The 15,781-nt window shown below is 38.6% G+C and overlaps 1 protein-coding gene across 1 annotated transcript in view; it reads left to right on the forward strand.

Moving 5' to 3' along the window:
• Positions 1-15,781, forward strand: part of LOC134219161 (uncharacterized) — a 108,871-nt gene continuing 93,090 nt past the window's right edge. Inside the window, exon 1 of the mRNA XM_062697863.1 lies at positions 1-193. The gene's annotated coding sequence lies outside the window, so the exon portion shown is untranslated. The remainder of the gene's footprint in view (positions 194-15,781) is intronic.

Raw genomic sequence — 15,781 nt, forward strand, 5'->3', positions numbered from 1 at the left:
GGCGTTCGTATGGTTTCTGGGCGGATAACGGCATTGGGGTTTATAAGCACGCAAACCACCGGAACAGATGGTTTGGGGGCCTTGCAAGTGATAAGTGCATATCTGGAGGTGTAAATGTATATTTGCGAAAAGTGATACCCACAACAATAGCGAACAGAACTGAAAGTTGGATACTTGTTTGCTGGTTTTGCTGGTGAGTGTTGCACATATGCTGCTGGGAGTTTCACGGAGAATAATTTGTTATTAATGAATGATGAAGCAATGCAACCATTTAGAGCGGAAATTTAATTTATTTTTGTTAGCTTATCGCCAAAGCAACTGTATGGAAGAGAACGGATTAAAATTTGTTCGAAGGAGTATATCAAAATGTTTCAGTGGTTTTTCCTCGAAAACAGGGAAAGCAGATTTAGAGCTTCATACATTACAAAGTTACAATAAACATTCGTGGTATTAGTCAGGTGGGATTTTCTCAATCTAGATACGTGTAAAAATCGATAGTACATGTATTATAAATTTTATTGATAAAGAAAAGTCCGCAAAATTAATCCCCTTTAATTCCATCTGTTTTAAATACGAACAATTCATGAACGAATTTATGCTTGGATAAGATTGAACGGTCCAAATTTAAAACAAATACTTCATCATATCGATTTACAATTTAACATGGAGACATTATATTGAAAGTTTATGTTTTTGGGTGAACTAGGTCTATTAGTAATCATATCTTGGTACAACACAGAGGCCTTAGGCAGTTCAGCGGTAAAGTGCGCAGTTAAAGAAACTTCTCGGTTAATAACTGTGGAAGTCTGGCTACTGACAACCTTTCACCTGATCATAACATAGATTTCCTGGTTACAATTAATTTCCTACTGCATTTCAAACGGGCGGGCACAATCCATTGTTAATGTGGATTACATGCTTGACAGAGACAATCCTTCAGCTAGTCTTGCGAGCAAAAGCATGGGATTCCAATCCGGAGATGGTGAGTTCGATTCTCGGTCTAGCCTAGGATGTTTTCGGTAAGAAAACATTTCCCAGCCTTTTGGGCATAGTGTATCCATTGTACTTGCCACACAAAATACATATTCATACAATTGGTTGGCATAGAAAGTTTTCAGTTTAGTTGAAAAATAGGCGTGTTTCCAGTTGTAATATAGATCCCATGGAAGAAGAAAAGGAGAAGAAGAAGATGCAAGAAGACCCTTTCCCGTCTAAGACTTTTTTCAAAGATTTTAAAAGGAAGGAATAACTTTTGAGATGATGCTAGAATAAAAGTTATTTGGCATAGCTAAATAAGTGGAAGATGAAAAAACAGTTAAGAGAGGGAGAGGGTTAATGAAAACTCTCGGAATCCAATCCAAATCTACTCATTGTAAACGGGATTAAGGGTCAAATCAAAATGCAGGTATTCCAATGGCTGTCAGTTGTCCACTAAGAAAGCAGGAATCCTTAATTGGGTCAATGTTGTGCCCATTGCTTCCGTGTTGAGTGGAGAGAATATAGTTTTGGATTCTGGAAGGCTTATCCTTAGACTTAAACACAAATACAGTCAAAACTGTGTAATTTTAATGTTTTTACTAATAATTTAACAGATTATAATAATTGGCAAGAGAACAACTACATTGTAATTATTATAAGTCGAGATTCGCTGTTTTAGCCACAACCTTGACTCAGTTAAGGATTTCTGCTATCTTAGTTGACAACTGATAACCATTGGAATACGTGCATTTTGATTTGACCCTGGGTCCCGTTTACAATTTTTTTGCATTGTGTTGTTCCACATTTCAACAGAACAATGTTCGTTATATCCATGGAAAGTTGGTGTTGAGTAGTCTTCTAAATTTGAACAGAAAATTGCCGCAGATGGCAATATGAAGTTCTTAGGGGAAACCCTCTGGATTTTTCCCGACAAATTCATCGGAATTCCCACCGAATTTTTTTCTGATTTTCCGCGAAAGATTGTTCAATATATGGATTTCAACAAAAAAAAATCTTTGGATTTCAACTGAGAATTGCTCAGAATTTCCATAGCAAATATATTGGAATTTGCACGAATTTTTTTTTTTTCAATTTGTAGTAAAAATTCTTTGGAATTTATCGAGAAATTTCCTGGAGTTTCCACTAAAATCCTTCAGAATTTAAACGTGAAATTTTTAAATTTTATTTTAAGCGAAGCTATTTGGCCGAAAACACGTTAAGCCGAAATTTATCTAGCCGAATTACATTTTGAAATGAACATTTGGGCGAAACAATTTTACATAAAAAAAATGTTTGACCGAACAATTCATTTGGTCAAAACGACAAACGGATATACTGTTAATTTGACCGCACAAGCCGTCATTTGGTCGAATAGGTCATTATGGCAGAAATGCCGTTTGACCAAAATGACAAAAAATCCATATTAATCTACCTAGCGGTGATGGTGATTTCTCGTGCATCATAAAATGTAAAAAAAATCACTCAAGAAAGGTCATAAAAGGCACTTTAGGGGAATAGATCGCATTTATTTAATCATTATGCATGTTTTGCATTAATTACTATGCATTGCCACCACTCTAAATTTTTTTTTTCGATTTTAAAATTTTGAAAAAAAACAATGATTTTTCAATAATTCAGAAATGCAATGTCCGATCGGGCCAATATTCAATAGCAAACAATGGGACCGCATTCCCCGCCAAATGGAACTTGTTGCGAGTAAATCGGATAAGTTCCAAAAAGTGTGTCTACAACATTTGGCCTCATACACACATACAGACATCACCTCGGTTCGTCAGCTGAGTCGACCGGTATACAACACTATGATTCTCCGAGTCTTCTATCAAAAGTTCAATTTTGCCAACTTTGTTGTACGAGAAAGGTAAAAAGCCATTTGCTTGAAAATGTCATTTGGCCAAAAACGGTCAAATGTCCAACGAATAATAGGTATAACATTTTGACTTGAACGACTCAGATTACAAAAACGGTTACTATGCTGAAAGTGGGTAGACCGAAATTGTGATTTAGTCGAAAGCGACATACAGCCCAAAGAAACATTTGCCCGAACTGATAATTTGTCCGCAAAAATTACTTGCCTTGACAGGTCATTTGGCTGACAGTGCTGTTTAGCCGAAATATTCGTTTGGCCAAAAAAGTGTTTTGACCGAATAGATCATTAATTTGGCCAAAAATACCGTTTGGTAGAAATGGTCGTTTGACAGAAAGAGCCATTTGTTTCGAAAATGTCCTTTCTTCTAAACTGGCCAAACGGCGTTTTCTGCCAAATGATATATCCGGCTAAAAGACATTTTTGCTAAAATTACCAATTCAACTGAACGGGCAGTAGCCATTGAGCAAGTGAGTACATGGCGTGTTTTAGTGTCGCAAAAATGGTGTATTATCTATACGGTATTCGGTGGCTCATGAGTTTGCAGTAGCCATCGACCAAGTGCGTGTTTCAATCGATACGAATATGATAAATTATCTATCTGGTGTTTGGTGGGTGGCTTATGTGCATGTATTGCGCTTTGCTTGGTTCGAAACAAACGTGATCTTCAATGGTTTGCAGCCATCGTGCAGTGCGTGTTTTAGTCGAAAAGATATCGAACCAGTCTTCGGGATAATACGTAAGACACGCGTTGCTTTTCCGTTTTTGAATCATCATGAATGTGGCGTCGTTCAAAAGAAATAATAAGTCGCTTGCCATGGTGATTTCCATTATATTTTCTTTCCAACTAACATACTATTCCTTTCCATGTCGAAACGAGCCAGCCTTGAGCTGAAAGTCTGGCTAATAAAGACAAAAAAATCCTTTCCAGTGCGCTCATGGAGATGTAGAGGATTCCTCGGTTTCATGTAGCAATGAGTGTCGAACTAATTTTCCTCCCCTTATCCTAATTGACTGTGATGACTTGGCCGGCATCGTTATTGGTCTTGAATTAAAGATACTCCGAAGCATGACTTATGTTTTTGGTCGTTCGAGATACGTTTTAAAAAAAAACTAAACAATCGACCTGTCTGCTCGAGTGAAGAAATACGAATGAATTTTATTGTTAACTAATTATTATGGAACCTAGCTGGGGAATACTTTATGCTGATACTGGCAAGAACCATCAATCATGGGCGTCGGTCGCGGCTCCAATAACACCGGTGCGGAATGTGCAAGGTGTTGGTCTCCGGTTACGTCCGGTCCAATGTGGCTAGCTTAGAGTTGGACGCTAACAGTTGCCGTTCCAGCAATTTGACTCTGGTTGCATTTACGTCCGTAACTGGCCCCTCCTTGAAGTCCGAAACGTCCTCGTTTCCGGTTGGTTTGGCACGTTGCTTCTCATGGAAAATTTTTCTGCTCATATAAAATAAAATGGCGATTATAATGGCAAGCAGGCTGACGCCTGATAAAGACATTGACGTTAGTACGACAGAATTCATGGTTTTTCTTAGAGAATCCAGATGATGTCTATTGTTGATGTGGATTTTTTCGAAACTCATCTCAGGCTCTAGGTCTTTAATTTGGATGTCCAAACCGTCCAGTGGAACGATTGATAACTGACCTGTTTTATACCATTCTTTGTTGGTGAATTCCAACCCATCGATATAGATAGTACAGTTATGGTATTCTATTAAAAATGTGCCAGTTAGAGTTCTGTTATGTATTCCACAAGAAGTAATGATCTCTTGGTTTTTGATTTGCTTGACGACCAAATGATTTGGGGTTAATGGTTTTACCACCGATACTTGGCTTACTTCCTTAAATGAGCAGTTTGCTGGTTTTCCGTTGAGAAGCATTGAGAAACAGCCATCGTTTGTCGAGTTTTGAAGGTTTTCCAAGCTACAGATGTGGTTGCGTCCTATTTCCTGGCAGGGTTTGTTGATGAAGTAGAGATTGAAATCGTTGATGATTGCTATGGTTGCCGGTACCTTCAGCGTCCTATCTTTAATTATCAAAGGTTCTAGTAAGAGAGTTTTATAGGCAAGAGTTTCGAGCGAGGGAATTTCAATTACAAAAATAATCTTAGTTTCATTATGGAAGCTGCTTATTTCAAGGAATTCGTACATTCGATCTACGGTTTCTACGTTAAGCTTTTGGGTTTCAAATTGTTGTATTATAATTTTTAATTCATCAGGAGTCAAAATATCTTTGGAAATAACTCTTAATTTGGCTAGCTGTACTATTTCAAAAATGGTTCTAAAGTGATCATTTACATTATCAATTAAAATATTGGTTTTAGAATGTCTTGTAGAATTATCAAATTTTCGCTACACCTGAACTAGTTCGTGAATCTATTAGACTTCGTTTGATTTGATCATGGTCCTTTTCTAACTGTCTGATAATTCTATTCATCCTATCTTGAAGTTGGCTATTGATTTGGACTTGTTCGTTATTTTCGTTTATCAAAATTTCGTTATTGGACTCTAACTTTCTGATATTCTCCGAAATTTTTATTAGATCATTATCGTCCAGATTGCCTGTAATTTGTTTTAGAGTAGAACCGAGAAAATTGAACAATCCTCGTCTGTTTCTATGTCTTGGCATTAGGTTGTGAAACAGAGTTTGAGTATTGCTAAATTTTGACTCAAGCATTTTGGTTATATCTGTATAATTTTCAAAACTTTTGATTCCTTGAAGGATAATTTCGAGCTTTGCAAGAATTGGTTCGTATCGTTTCAAGTCAATTGTGTGGTAAATTTGATGCTTCCCAATTTTTACAAAGGTTTTCCCAATGTCTAGTGTTAATAAACCAGGATTTCGTTGGAGATCGGTTATTTGGATGCTAGGGAGGATCTTGCTGTAGATGAAGAGATGATCACGGCGAAAATGATGAGCGTGGTAGCCTTCATAATGTTGTCCTAAAATTAGAAAACTTTTATTAGTGAAAATAACTAAATTTATTCTGGTTTAGTACGATAGCTTAAAGCAAAGATGGATTATTTAGAATGGAATTTGTATAGTGATAGGGTTTAATTGGATTAGTGCTAGCAGGTCGACTATCTGGTTTAGGAGTTATTGCGATTTGTAATTAAGCTTGGAAAAGTTGAGCAAGTGCTGGGATATGTCCAAGCAGTACGTTCTGCGTAAAGGAATATTCTTACAGTATTGTATATAGTTAGCCTTTCACTTGAAGTATTCCTATTCTCTGATTCGATGAAGGGCTTCTTTATGTAACTTCCTTTGATTTTCATCAAGGAACGTCTGTTGCCCGTCCTCGGCGACTACGACGGGGGTGAAGTTATCCTGTCTCTTGTTTTTTACTCCGTGTCGTTTGGTGAACGCCAGTTGACCTACATCCAGAGGTGGGGGGTTTTCTCGAATTTGGTTTCTTTGAGCATTTTGGTTACGTTGGATTTGTGAGATTTGGTGCACAGCTTCGTCATAGATTTTATTCCGAGCTTCTAACATTCTCTCACGATCCAATGGCCTTTCTTCGTCGTCTTTTATCCCGTAGAATATCTCTCGTGGTTTCATGTTGGTAGCTGAATGTATGCTATTGTTGTAAAGAGTACAGGAAATAAGGAACATTTCTTTGACAGTGACATTCGGGTACCTATGTTTATTACATTTAAATATTTCGGCTATTGTAGAATGGAAGCGTTCTACGATGCCATTGGTTTCACTACGATTAACGGGAGTAAAATATTGTTGGACGTTCAAATCTGCGAGTATGCCTCTTAGTTCAATGGACTTTATAGCCGGTTCGTTATCTGAAACTATTAGCTGAGGAGTTCCATACAAGGCAAAGTATTTCAGTATAGCTTTTCTGATATCCGGAATAGCTCTAGATTTTATGGGGATGAGGCTTCCAAATCTAGTTAATTTGTCGACTACCGACAAAAATAAGTAGGGTTGCGAAATGAAAACATCGATATGGATGATATCCAATGGTTTTTAGGGATGGGAGTTTCGCCATGTTTTATCTTATACGGTTTCCTCTCGTACTTGGCCTTATTGCAAATTTGGCATAAGATAATAAATTTCCTAATCTTAGTCTTAAGGTTAGGGAAATAATAACGTCTAATCATTTCGGCGTAATTTTCTTTGATGCCTCGATGTGAGGTTTCATGGGTTTGTTCTATGAGCGAATCATGCTCTTGAATATTAGTTACATCTGTTAACATTTTCTGCGATATCTTGATCTTGAAGATTTTACTAAAGTAATTTTTATAGACAATTTGGATAGTTGGAATCAAGCTTTCAGGGCAAAGTATGCAATTTTGTTTTGATGGGTCCATGCATTCCCGGAAGATTCGAATCATTAATGGAACTCCAAAATTGAGTTTGGTAATGATTCGTCTATGAACTCTCGGAAAGATTTCCTCATAGGTTTCAGAATCTTCAGTGCTGATTTTCAAAATAATCTGATTGCGAAAGAAGTTAATGGGACGTTCGGTGCATTCGATGAATTCTGACACGTCAGTATCTGCCGAATGAATTGAACTTGAATCGGATGATTCTTCGTTTACATTTATTTCAGGTATTCTAGACAAAGCATCTGCCACGACATTTTGTCTCCCTGGCCGGTGTTTTATTTCAAAATCGTATTCGGATAACTGAAGTCTCCATTTTACGAGTTTTGTGTTTGGGGTTTTTAAATTTAGGGCATATGTTAAAGGCTGGTGGTCAGTATAGAGTGTGAACTTCTTACCAAAGAGATACAGGCGGAAGTATCGAGTTGCCCATACAATGGCCAACAATTCCTTTTCAATGGCCGAACAATTCTCTTCGGACTTGGTCAATGTTCTCGAGGCGTAAGCTATGGGTCTATCCGCTCCGATAGGTCCCTGCGATAGCACCGCTCCTAGGGCGAAATTGCTCGCATCCGTAGTTAAAACGAATGGCTTATCGAAGTCGGGATACTGCAAAATGTTACTATGAGTCAGTAGACTTTTGCAGGTTTCAAAGGTTTTCATAAACAAAGGCGTGTGCTCTACGGATTTTCCTTTGCGTAGTTGGGCGGTTAATGGTTTCGTGATTTTGGCGAAATCAGGGACAAACCGCCTGTAGTAACAAGAATTCCTAAAAACCCTTTTAGTTCGGTTTGATTTTTTGGAATAGGCCATTTAAGAATGGCATTGATTTTATCAGGATTTGGTTTCACACCTTGGTCGGTGACAATGTGACCAAGAAATGCTACTTCTTTCTTTAGGAATTCACTCTTATCGAGTTGAATTTTCAAGTTAACATTCTTGAGAGCTAGGAAAACTTTATTTAAGTTTTCAATGTGCTCTTGCAGAGAAGTTGAAAAGACAATTATGTCGTCCATGTACACAAGACAACATTTGCCTAATAAATTTCGTAAAACATTATCCATGACGCGCTGAAATGTTGCAGGCGCGTTCTTTAACAAACGGCATGCGAAGGTATTCGTATAATCCATGTTCAACGCTAAACGCCGTTTTGACACATCATCAGGATGAACTTCTACCTGATGGAAACCCGAGGTGAGGTCCAGCGTCGTGAAGTACTGACACCTACCAAGTTTGTCCAAAATCTCAGTGATATTTGGTAGCGGGTATCTGTCGTCTATTGTCTTATCGTTTAGTTTACGATAATCGACAACTAAACGCCATTTTGTTTGCCTGAGGCATCCGCCTTTTTGGGACAACCCAAATTGGTGAGCACCAAGGGGATGTGCTAGGCCGTATAATGCCTTGAGCTAACATTTCGTTTATTTGATCTTGTACCTCTTGCTTATGGCAATAGGGGTACCGATAGCTCTTCGCATGGGTAGGGATTTCATCCCTGGTTTCAATTTTGTGCTTGATTGCGTTAGTGAAGGTCAAGTCATTGCCTTTAATGAAGAAAACGTCCTGATATTTAGAAATAAGTTTTAGAAGTTTATCCCTTTCTTCTCCATTAAGATGATCGATACGAAGTTGATTTCTCAATTTCAGGTTAATTGGAGCAGGATCAAAGCGGCATTCATTTTTAGACGTTGTGTTCAATTTACGTTCTTCAAAATTATTCAATTCAGAGGAATTAAACAGTTTGGGTTGCATTTCACGGTGAAATTGCAACAGTTTTTCAATAAAATGTGGGCTTTATTATGGTCAGCCCTATACAGACCTGGTACAATCATCACATCTTGTGTTAGGGAAGAGGGTATTCGATGTAAAAATCTCCATGACTAACTTTTGTATTCAAAACTACGGGAACTTCTTCGTGAGCATTGAGAGATATCGAAAAAGAGTCAGGATATTTTCGTAACATTTGAATGGAATATTCCGAAAATTTTAATGTATTAGTGGAAGTCAATATTTCTACTCCGAGACTCTTAAGGGACTCATATCCTATAAGGCCATCGAAAAAGGAGTGGAATTTGAATAATTGGAAATCTAATGCAGGTTTATTTTGGAAAATGGTCAACCTTACTTTTTGATTAATTTCATATGAACCATTAATATTGTTCACACATGTAGGTTTACACTCAAAAATTTCATTTGGCAAAACTTTGGCTGGATCAATATAATTCCTGTTGGCACCTGTGTCAATGAGGAATTTTAGCTGCTTCGTTTGTACTTGCACAACGATGTAGGGAAGAAAATTATTTACGTTTTGGTTTCCGCATCTGGGCCTGGTTGAAAATTTGAGTCGTCATGATATTCAACAGGATCTTCATATGGCTCATCTGTGTACTGATCGGAATTAGTGCAATATGGGAAAGTTTGGTCGGACTCATGTTGATCTTCGTGACAATTAATTCTCATGTTGCCTTGGGGTGGGTTGTTCTGTCTGAAGTTTGAGGAAGATTGGGGTTCGAATTTAATTGCGTTCTGCAATTGACCGTTATGCTGGTTCTGATTTTGAGGTTTGAAATTATTTTGATAGTATGGGCGATAATTCGGGTTGTAATTTGGTTGAGCCCTAAAATTATTTTGGTATCTATTGAAATTTCCACTTTGCTGAGGCGGGGCTCTGTTAGTGTTATTCGGAAGAAACTGAAGTTTTGGAAATTTTCTCTCTTGCGCTGAGCAGCGTTAAATTGATCAAGCGCACGTTGATAAGCTAACAGAAGAGTAGTAGGGCATGTAGTTCTAACGAGTGTGGAATATGGCTCGACGAGGCCATCAATAAATGAATTGAGGATCATGTCTTCATAACTGCAGGAAAGGGTTTGAATATTTCTGTTCAGAGTCAGGATCTAAGGCTAGCTTTGCAACAATATCCGATAATAATTCACGGCTTTCGTTATAAAAAGGTCGTTATATTCTTGTTGCCTTGTTTTAAATAGCAAATCTGGGTTACAAGGCTAGAAAGATCTCGTTTATCACCAAAGTACTCGATAAGTACTTTTTGATAATATTCCAATCGCAAAGGTGTGTCGCGCTTCAAGAGCTTCACTGGCCTCCTCTGTTATCTTGTCCCTAATAATACTTGTCCAAAGAGGTAACACCATAGTGACATCTGCTGCTGATGGACATAATTGCTTTGCGTGATCGAGTTTTTCTTCAACGGACGCGATCCAGGTGGCTAATGATTTTTTATCTCCTTTATATGGGACAATTAGTTTGATTGCATCTGGCACTCTAGATGGGTTAAATGAGGAAGTAGGATTGGAAGGCAATCTTACTCTAGACTCTACTTCACTTTCATAATTTGAACGGGACGGGATGATAGAGCTTCAATTTGTAGTCTCTGTTGCTCAATTTGGGCTGTAAGAGCCTCAATTTGTTGTGTAATTTCCTCAGACATTCTCCTTGTAATCATTCACTTAATATTCACAAATATTTTATCTAACGATTTTAGGGATTTATTGTTAATTCACTTTCACTGTTTCACTTATTATCACTATTAATCGATAATGTTGTTGATAGATTCGTTTACTTACAGTTAGTTTTCCGCGATGAACCGTCGCGAGGGATAGGTTGATTAAGTTGATCCGCAGGCTTTCGCTTGATGAGTGCTGGATATCGTCTCGAATCTTCAATAATCCGTCGAAGATGCCTCCTGTCGGTGACGTTATTCCCACGTTCTTCCAGTTGGCGGGCGATTTCACTTTTCACTTATCACAACCGAAAACTACCGGATCCTACCGACTGCGCCACTTATGTTTTTGGTCGTTCGAGATACGTTTTTAAAAAAACTAAACAATCGACCTGTCTGCTCGAGTGAAGAAATACGAATGAATTTTATTGTTAACTAATTATTATGGAACCTAGCTGGGGAATACTTTATGCTGATACTGGCAAGAACCATCAATCATGGGCGTCGGTCGCGGCTCCAATAACACCGGTGCGGAATGTGCAAGGTGTTGGTCTCCGGTTACGTCCGGTCCAATGTGGCTAGCTTAGAGTTGGACGCTAACAGTTGCCGTTCCAGCAATTTGACTCTGGTTGCATTTACGTCCGTAACTCATGTACAGTGAGAATAGCTTTGTAGTCCCGAGAAAACTATTCAATTGGTGAGCTGTGCATTATTTTTTGTTTCTCGGCCAGCTACTACGATGGGTACAGTCAATCAAGCTAAGCTAAAATTACCAATTCAACTGAACGGCATTTTCGGTCTAATGTCCATTTCTGCCAAATGGCCATTTATGTCAACTGATCATTTCGTCCAGAGGGCATTTTTGGCCAAATAACTTCAGGCTAGATTTGTCCTTCGGACTTGTGGCATTCGGCCAAATGACTTTCTGGCAAACAACAAATCAAAAATTTTATTTCAACGATAAATTCTATAGATTTCAATGGGAAATCTTTGGGAATATCCACTTACAGTTTTTCTTGGTTTTTACGGTAAGCTTTTCGAAATTTCAACTGAAGATTGTAAATCATTGTTTGGAGTTTCAACTTTATGTAGTGGGAATCAATCGGGAAATTCTATGGAAATGTCACTGAATTTTTGGAATTTTCATGGAAATCTTGTGGACTCTTCTTCTTCTTCTTCTTCTTATTGGCATTACGTCCCCACACTGGGACAAAGCCGCCTCGCAGCTTAGTGTTCATTAAGCACTTCCACAGTTATTAACTGCGAGGTTTCTAAGCCAGGTTACCATTTTTGCATTCGTATATCATGAGGCTAATACGATGATACTTTTATGCCCAGGGAAGTCGAGACAATTTCCAATCCGAAAATTGCCTAGACCGGCACCGGGAATCGAACCCAGCCACCCTCAGCATGGTCTTGCTTTGTAGCCGCGCGTCTTACCACACGGCTAAGGTGGACTCCAAATCGAGGACGAACCTCGGAAATCCTATTTTAGCACGTTCATCTTTAGACTTACTCACTCATGTGTCCTGAGCAACCCTAGGGGTACATAGGGTCAACGTAAAAGATCTCCATTCTGGGCGGCTGCTCGCTTTAGCCTTGACCTGGGCCTAGGTCAGAATCATGTCGACTTCCTTTATTTATATAATGAGAACCCCCTGGGTCTGCCTCTGCTACGATGATCTTCTAGATTCCAGACCAGCTCTTAATGTGTGGCTCACTCACCTCCATTTGCGTGCTTGAACTTCTGTTGATAACGGTTTTAGATGCCAAGATATTGACAATTGCGCTAGTAGAGCAATATCATTAGCCAATCCAATGTCGTTTAGATGCTCCATAGTAATAATCTGCCAGAGTCGGTTTAATAATCAGTTAATTGCAAACACTATGATCTAGTCGATTACGATTAGGAACAGTAGCGGTGATCACAGTGATAGAATACAACCTTGCCTCACTCCAGTGACTACCCGAATGGGGTCAGCCAATGCACAATGGAAAAAAAATCCATAACGCGAATGAATTCAATACCTTGGTTCGGAATAGGTGGATTGCGCTGATATTTTGACACAAATAGTTGAACAAATCGTGCAAAAGTGGTTAAGTTCACGGCACGAAGCTTCAAGATCTCGTTTTACCCCAATTCCCCTTATTTGTTATGTAATTTGTCAAGTTTGGAGCTACACATAATCGACAAAACATAACACATTTTACCTCAAATTTTTCCAAAAATCTTGTTATGTGAGCTCTGTCTACTGCACAGTATTGGGAATTGAGATCTAATTTTTGCTAATTTTACCCCACGATCTCATATTGCTCAAATTGCTTGCTAATAACCTCACATTACTGATTAGATTAGTAGTGAGTTATTTGTGTCCACCGCACGACTAAAGAAGCTAAAATATTGCTCATTTTATCCTATGAACTATTATTTTCTAACTATTACCCAAAGGCCAAAATCTTCCGGAAAGCGTAACAAATAAGGAACATTAGGGTAAAAGGCAAAACATACTTTTGCATATAAACAATAAAGACGGATCCCTAAAAAAAGAAAAGCGATCGATAAATAACATCTGAATGTTCCATAAAACGCCACCATAAATCCATAAAATAGTTCAGGTGATTCCATAAAGAATAATTTTTCGATCCATAACAAAGCTAAAATTTAGCAATTAATAGGGAAATATGTTCCATTAAAATGGTCAAGAAAAACAATACAATTCTTGTTATTTTCCCATGACAAATGATCCATAAACAACTATATTTTGATCCGTAAAACTACAAATTTGCGCATTTTTTATCGTGATGATGATCCATAATATCAGTAATATGATCCATAATTTTAGTCATATGATCTATAATTCTGACCATTTGATCCATAATATTTGAATTTGGATCATTTGAATCCATAGTTTTGGTGATATGATCCATAAATTTTGCTAAATGATCCATAGATTTTAAAAATGTGTGGATCAATTAATATAGTTTCATTGGCTTTATTTCCAAGCATTATGGATCACATTATCAAAATTATGGATAATATGACCAAAATTGTGGATAATATTACTGAAATTATGGATCAACATCAGGATACAAATTGCGCAAATTTGGAATTTTATGGATCAAAATATATTTTTGCCTTTCTCGTACAACAAAGTACCGAAAGGCTATCATTTCACTCCAAAATCGAACTTTTTCTAGAAGCCTCGGAGACCCATGATGTTATATACCAATCAACTCAGCTCGTCGATCTGAACAAATGTCTGTCTGTCCGTGTGTATGTGTGTGTGTGTACGAAAACCGAAAAACATTAGCCACTTTTTCATACAGTAATTCTTAACCGATTTTCTCGCAACAAGTTGCATTCGACAGCGGATAAAGTCTTGTTGATCACTATTGATAACGATAAACCATTGCGTTTAAAAGTTACTAAGAAAATGGAATCGAACTATATAAGCGCCATATAAGGTTGGTGTCTTGGCTAAATGCGAGAAAGACAGTATCACCACACGGTGAATTAAGTTGGGTTTTATGGATCATAAAATTATTCTTAATGGAACCTCTCGAACTATTTTATGGATTTATGGTAGCGTTTTATGGAACATTCAGATGTTATTATGGATCGTTTTTCATTTTTAAGGATCGTTTTTGCACATTGAACGGTGCAATGTAAGGGCTGCCAGGGTAAAATGAGGTTTTACAGCTTCGTGCACGATTCCCCTGAAAGTTCTATGATTTGTGTCAAAATTTCAGCACAATCCACACGGAAACAAATGCATACCCACAGACATGAATAAAAAATCATGAAATCATGAATCAGGTCAGTTCATGAAACCATGATTACTTACTTGATACTTGATACTTGATAGGCTACAGCTCTTCGATGAACCTACGCCGAATGGAGTATCCTTCTCCACTGGACTCCGATCCTGAGCCAATCGCTTCCAGTCGCCCTGTACATTGAGCGCCCTCTGATCCTCTTCACTGCAAAAAGCCATCGTGTACGCGCCCTTCCACGAAGCCTGCGGCCTCTTCCGGGTTCTCCACTAAATATTATCTTCGCTCGACGTTCTTCCGGCATACGAACAACGTGACCAGCCCACCGTAGTCTGCCGTGTTGTATAAGTTTAATAATATCCAGCCCTTTATACACCTGGTACAATTCGTGATTCATGCGACGCCGCCAGATACCGTTCTCCTGTTTACCGCCGAGTATTGTCCGCAGCACCTTACGCTCAAACACTCCGAGAGCTCTCCGATCAGCCTCCTTTAACGTCCATGTCTCATGGCCGTATAAAGCCACCGGAAGAATCAGAGTAGTATACAGCGCGAGTTTTGTTTTCGTTTGAAGACTACGGGACTTAAGCTGGTTACGAAGTCCGTAATAAGCCCTATTTGCAGCTGCAATACGCCTTTTCACCTCGCGGGTAACATCATTATCGCACGTCACTAATGTTCCAAGATACACAAATTCTTCTACCACTTCAAATTTTTCACCATCCAGCACTATTTCGCTACCACCACAACTAATGAACGCACGTTGATTGCCAGCGACCATGTACTTCGTTTTGCTGGTATTGATCGTGAGTCCAATCTTCGCTGTCTCCCTCTTAAAAGGCGCAAAAGCCTCTCTCCAGCTCAGCCAGCTCTCCTAATCGCTCCCTCGAGCGCTATATTGAACAGTAGGTTCGAGAGTGCATCACCCTGCTTCAATCAATCTAAGGTAACAAATGACGTCGATATTTCATCCGCAACCCTTACACTTGATTTCGATCCGTCCAATGTTATACGAATCAGCCGTATCAGTTTCGCCGGAAAACCATGTTCAAGCATAATTTGCCATAATTCATTCCGTTTCACTGAATCGTACGCCGCCTTGAAATCAATAAACAGATGATGTGTCTGCAAGTTGTACTCCCGGAATTTATCAAGGATTTGTCTCAGGGTAAACATTTGATCCGTCGTTGATCGGCCCTCACGAAAACCTGCTTGGTATTCGCCGACGAGGACTCTTCAAGCGGTCTAAATCTGTTGAACAGAATACGGGACATAATTTTGTACGCCGAATTAAGGAGGGTTATTCCTCGGTAATTGGCGCACTCCAGTCTG

The sequence above is a fragment of the Armigeres subalbatus genome, chromosome 3 (genome assembly GCF_024139115.2).
Source record: "Armigeres subalbatus isolate Guangzhou_Male chromosome 3, GZ_Asu_2, whole genome shotgun sequence".
Classification (NCBI taxonomy): Eukaryota; Metazoa; Arthropoda; class Insecta; order Diptera; family Culicidae; genus Armigeres; species Armigeres subalbatus.